General features: G+C 42.1%; 1 pseudogene across 1 annotated transcript; it reads right to left on the reverse strand.

Moving 5' to 3' along the window:
* Nucleotides 1–1,270: 1,270 nt before the first annotated feature.
* On the reverse strand, nucleotides 1,271–2,933 carry LOC311221536 (phosphatidylserine decarboxylase proenzyme, mitochondrial-like; annotated as a pseudogene). The gene is made up of 2 exons: nucleotides 1,872–2,933; nucleotides 1,271–1,456 (listed from the first exon to the last, which is right to left on the reverse strand). The product of its transcript is annotated as a phosphatidylserine decarboxylase proenzyme, mitochondrial-like (transcript).
* Between the last annotated feature and the right edge of the window lie 2,846 nt (nucleotides 2,934–5,779).

A 5,779-nucleotide genomic window follows, 5' to 3' on the forward strand; every position in this document is an offset into this window, starting at 1 on the left:
AACTCTTCCTGACATTAATTTACAACGAGGATCTGAAGTTTTGCTGTAGGATGAAGCTCCAGCATAAAGCTTTCAGGCCCCAGCACATTTCTAGCAAAATTAGTCTGAGGGCAGAAGTCAGAGCAGGTATGGTTTTTTAGCTTTTAGATAAGACAAAATAGGTGCCAGTGCATTAAAGGATGGCCAAGTTGGCACCTGTGAGGCAACCTGGGATTGCTTCCGAAAGCTGTTGTTTTAATGTATTGTCAGTACATATGGCATTGCCCTCCATGTGACAAAAATTGGTCCTGAAGTATCTGAAACTGTAAATAGAGGAACTATTCTTCAGTAACTTAATGACAAAGCAACATTGAAGATACATAGCATAACATGAGAAACATCCTCTATGTCTTCCGACCTTTAATTCAGGAGGTGAACTCTCTTAAATACAAACGAGATCTTTAAGGCCTGGAATAGCAAACTAAAAGTATGGATTAGGAATTAGACATATGGATCTGTCTGATAATATTAAAAAAAAAAAATTCACAATGCCCAGTTTCATTGTATGGAACGTAGACACAGTGGTTCCAGGTTTAAAATACAGTGCAAAGTCCATTTTTCAAGGGGCATTGTTAGGTAAAAGAATTAAAGTTGTCTAACGTTAAGAAATAAATTGGATGTATAACTTACTTTACTGATGTGGTCTGTGTATTTCGCTTTGTTTGGGCTGTGAAGCCGTAATAGTCCATTTAACTGGACTAACTAATGGCTCTCCATGTATTTTGCACAAGGACTTCAGAGAAGTGTTTTAGAATAAAGAAGAAAATACATTTTTTACTCAAGCTCTGAAAGAAATACAGCAGATCTAAGGTACAAGGTCTGACTCAACTTCTTAATGTCCCTTTAAATATATCTAATGTCTACTTCCACCCTTCCCCATTGCACCTGCATGGTCTAGGAAGGGATTTTTACACTCTGTGAACATAGATATCCTGTGGCACATTGAGGGGGAGAACATCAAAGACTACAGGCACAAGGTAGGACAGAAACATCCATAGTCAACATCTTTAAAGGCAGCTATACCTGATGCATACACATTCATTCAATTATCTTCCTGCATTCAGCAGCAATATGTAAATATAAGCCAAATACTCTCAAAGTTGAATATAGCAATGACATCTTCCATTTTCCTTACCCAGGTCCTGCTGAGTGATATACGCTTGTTAAACGAAACTCTCTGTGATGTGATAAAAGTCCCTTTATATATAAAACCTTCTTGCTGCTTGATTTTCTATAGAGAGCCCAGGGCTTCTCCCAGGTGGATTTTCTGTCCAGCTTTGAGGTGGAATTTGAAGTCCTTAGGAGCCTCAAAGATGAGTACAATAGTAGAGTCTAGATTAAATTCCCCTAAATGTTCTCCTTTCCTGTATTCCCTTCTTGTTGTTGTTGGATACAACAACTTGTTGGAGAACAAGTCCTACGAGGAGCGGCTGAGGGAGCTGGGCTTGTTCAGCCTGGAGAAAAGGAGGCTCAGGGGTGACCTTATCACTCTCTACAGGTACCTCAAGGGAGGCTGTAGCGAGGTGGGGGTTGGTCTGTTCTCCCACGTGCCTGGTGACAGGACGAGGGGGAATGGGCTAATGTTGCACCAGGGGAGTTTTAGGTTGGATCTTAGGAAGAACTTTTTTACCAAAAGGGTTGTTAGACATTGGAACAGGCTGCCCAGGGAAGTGGTGGAGTCACCATCCCTGGAAGTCTTTAAAAGACGTTTAGATGTAGAGCTTAAGGATATGGTTTAGTGGGGACTGTTAGTGTTAGGTCAGAGGCTGGACTCGATGATCTTGAGGTCTCTTCCAACCTAGAAATTCTGTGATTCTGTGATTCTGTGATACAAAGCTGAAGTAATTGTAGGAACCTTTTGAGTAACGAGGACTGTTGGTATGCAGGTCCTGGTCAAAGTAAATGCAGACAGAGCCCACTTTTGTTGCTCCTACAGCCGTTAAAGAGAAAAAGCCATGTTTCCAGTCACCTGTAAGGACAACCTGTTTATTGTGGCAGACAAGTTCCTTGATCCAGTGAGCAACTCCAGGATTCACAGACATCAGAGAGCCTGGCAAATGACATCGGTGTGACACCCTCTAGTCAGTGGGTGAGTGGAAGCAGTGGTAGTCCTCTGGTGCAAGGTAGATTACACAATGATAGGGCTTATTCCCCTCCTTTGTGACTAGCTGTTGCTGAAAGGAGTTACCAGGTGAGGCCTCACTAAAATGCAAGTCCTCTGTGCTGATGCGAGGTCCCAAGAAAGATTCCAGTGAATAAGTAACCCCTTTTACTTGCTCCATTTCACAGTTCTTTACTTGTCCAAAGTTAAGGATCTTTCCATCAGAGGGACTAATCACACTGTGCAAACAGCAGACTGGCTGTGCTTGTGGTTTCAGCTTTCTGCAAAAGAATTCACTGAGGTTTTTATAGTGATGCAGATCTTCAACAGCTGCCTCCTTCGTGTTTAGTCTGAATGTCCAAATGTACATGCTGTAAACAGGCTTCCGAAGCCATGTAGGCAGTTCCACCTGGTTCAGGCGACCCAATGCTTGTGAGAGCAGTCGAGTTGGTACCGATTTGTACAGAGAAACCTCCCACTCGCTTGCAAGCTTCACAGGCAGCTCTATGCCCTTCTTCTCTAGCTGTTCCAACTTGTAATCCTTATATTTTCTGTATCCTGCATATCCCCCACCTGTAGCCACCAAAACATGGAAGGGGCGCAGGTGGAAGGCTTGTCCTACCAGAGCAATATGAAACTTCTTCCTGTCACTGAAGAATGTCCTAGAAGGTGGCTGCTTCCACAGGACTCGAGTTCTAATGCACAGGTTCTCATGTATGAGGAAGTTAGAGCTAGTCAGCAAACTGTTCCACTGCAGTGGGGCCATACCATGCCATGCCAAGGCTGCCGTCATCTTCTTGCACCACCACCGCATCTTCTGTGTGTCCTTCTGGTGTCCTTCTCTTCACCTTCCTGACGGTCAGCATTAGAAGTAGTTTTTCCAGTACACACAGAATTGACAACCTTCTTTTCAGGAAACAAACAGCAACCACTACTACAACAACAGCAAAACACCATGCACACTTACCTCTGTGTCCTCAGAAACAGGCTCTGTCCACAGAAGGCTTAAAGAGAGGATCAAGATTGTATTCAGGAGGGAAATTAGATGAAATGCAAAGACCTGTTAGTGACTGCATCAGGAACTTCTTCCTGAACAGGGACAGTACTTTGTGAATTGAATCATCTAGCCCAAGTTTGCCTGTGGCAAGAGAGAGAAAAAAAGTAAGTCAGCAGCTGTAAATTTGGATCCTCAGACGTACAATGCAAGGGTTCATTCCCTCCTGCACTGAGCAAAAAGTTAGTGGATACTGAAGTCTGGAAGGATAGGACTAGAAGAGATGCTAGTCTGGCACTCTTCCCAACACAATACAAAGGTAAATACTAATCATATTTTTGGCCTGTGTCAGTGCAAAACAGCGGTGCCGGGACTCAGTTCCATCTTGCTTCTGTCCTGGAACATTCCTGAGGCAGCAACAAGACACGTAATTCTGTTGTAGAATTACTGAGTGCTCCTACTTTATGTCTAGCTACCTGCACCTCTGATGAAGGTCATCACTCATGCCGGTCAATTAGTACAACTATGCAAGTCTGTTCACTGATCTATATTAGAAAACTCCTAGTGCTCAAAATGCTTACACTAACCACAAAGTTATGGCACTGTATTGGAGGGACTAGTTACCTCCAGCTGGAAGGCAAAGATAAGCTGCTGCAGTTGGGCTGAACACAGCAACCCCTTCATCTGGCCAAGGTGCAGCCTGAGCAGATCTGTGTGTAGCCTGAAGCATCTCCCTCCCTGCCCTGCTCGTATGTATTTTATGGGATGGGTGGGAGTGAATTCCTCCCAGAAAAGGTTTTCACTATCTGATATAAAAAGCCACTGGTGATATCTACAGTCTAGCATATTTAGTAGCAATCCTGACAGCCGTTCACCTCTTAATGAATTTAATGCTGCATAAAAAAGCTATTTGCAAGAAAGAAACTGCCAGTGCTTCTTACAGAAATACTCATTTTCCAGGAGTTTCATGAATAAAGACTACAGGACATTCAAGGAATGCCAGATTTTTCACTTGTCTTAACATATATGTGCCAGTAGGCTTCTTCAGCCCCCTTCGCCTTCAAGGCCTATCCTACATGTAGTCATATTAATGGATCTTTAAATTCGGAGGTGCTGCCACTGATGGGCAGGGATATTGCAATTACAACACAGACCAGAATCATGTTCTGTTTCAAAAGGAATTCAGAAGAGGGACAATGAAAGGGACTGTATTAGCAACAGATTTTTCTAGTACAAGGATTAGGCAGCATGCAAATCAGTTAAAACAATGTTAAATACAAGTTCTCGTTACTTTACACGCAAATGTCTCGATCCTGGGAGGTTTGAGAGTCTATCTCTTACATCAAAATATGGACATAAGCTTCTGCATTCTCCAAGTGGCTGCAAATAATTGTTCCTCTATAAGTAAGCCACCTCTACAAGACACAAGGAGATGAATTAAAGTACAAGTAGTGTCCTTTTCCTGTGACTTCTGTACATATGTCATCTCAGAAATCTGAGAGACCATGACTTAAAGCAGAAGGGATAGATAAGAAAGTGTGAAAAAGCAGGAGCAGAGTCTGCTGCTTTTAAAGGTCCTCTACTACTGAAATCCGTAGAATTACAAGGTCTATTTAACATTTCTGACATAGTGAGAAAGAACAACAAATTAATTAAGTCACCAGAAGCAGGTTGCATGTAGCTGGGTCACAGCCACTGGCTGGTTGTGCAGAAGGAATTATCTCCAAATTTGAGAGCATCTACATTAGACCTTGAATTAACACAAACAGCTTATAAATAAGCTCTTTTAAATTCGTAAGTGAACACTTTCAACATTGACAAGAGCCCTACTTAGGCAGATCACAGAATCACAGAATCACAGAATTTCTAGGTTGGAAGAGACCTCAAGATCATCGAGTCCAACCTCTGACCTAACACAAACAGTCCCCACTAAACCATATCCCTAAGCTCTACATCACACCAGCTTAGGCAGAACGTGCCCTTGCTCTCTATCAAAAGTACAAACAGTTTGACTGTCTACCACCTTACAGTCATAACATACACACACACGCAAGTATTAGGAAAGATGCATGTGCTGACAATGTAGCTGAAGGTGTGCCTGCAGCTGGTACAGACATACTGAAGATATTTTTAAACTATTTAAATTTGGTTCAGATGGCAGACAAGTGTTGACATGAGGAGCTGCAGTCGGTCCAATTGTCCAAGTGTTTACAATTCAACACTTATCCAACTTAGCAAGCTGTGGTCAAGGACAAGAATAAGGTTTGTGTGCACACATTTATAAATGTGCATAAACCTGTGGACGTTTTTATATAAACATCGCTTCATTGATCACTGATGCAAGGCAAAAACTGAATCCATTTTACATTAAAACAGCAATCAAACTAGAGGTGTCCTATGCAGAGAGTTTCACAGAGCTGGTTTTCATTCAACTCACACATCAGCAGACTTTCATTTGGGCATAAAAGATCATTGCAATGGTCTGCTGTTAACAGTCCATTACAGAACTCAAATTTATCAAGACAGCTGTCAATACAATCTGTAAAGGCCCATTCTTTTTGCATGAAGACTGTTACAATTCTGTTCCTGTAACATAATCTTTCAGATGCAAATCTGTTTTTCTAGTGGTACAAGGTCATTTTCTC

The sequence above is a fragment of the Netta rufina genome, assembly GCF_964035555.1.
Source record: "Netta rufina genome assembly, chromosome: Z".
NCBI lineage: Eukaryota > Metazoa > Chordata > Aves > Anseriformes > Anatidae > Netta > Netta rufina.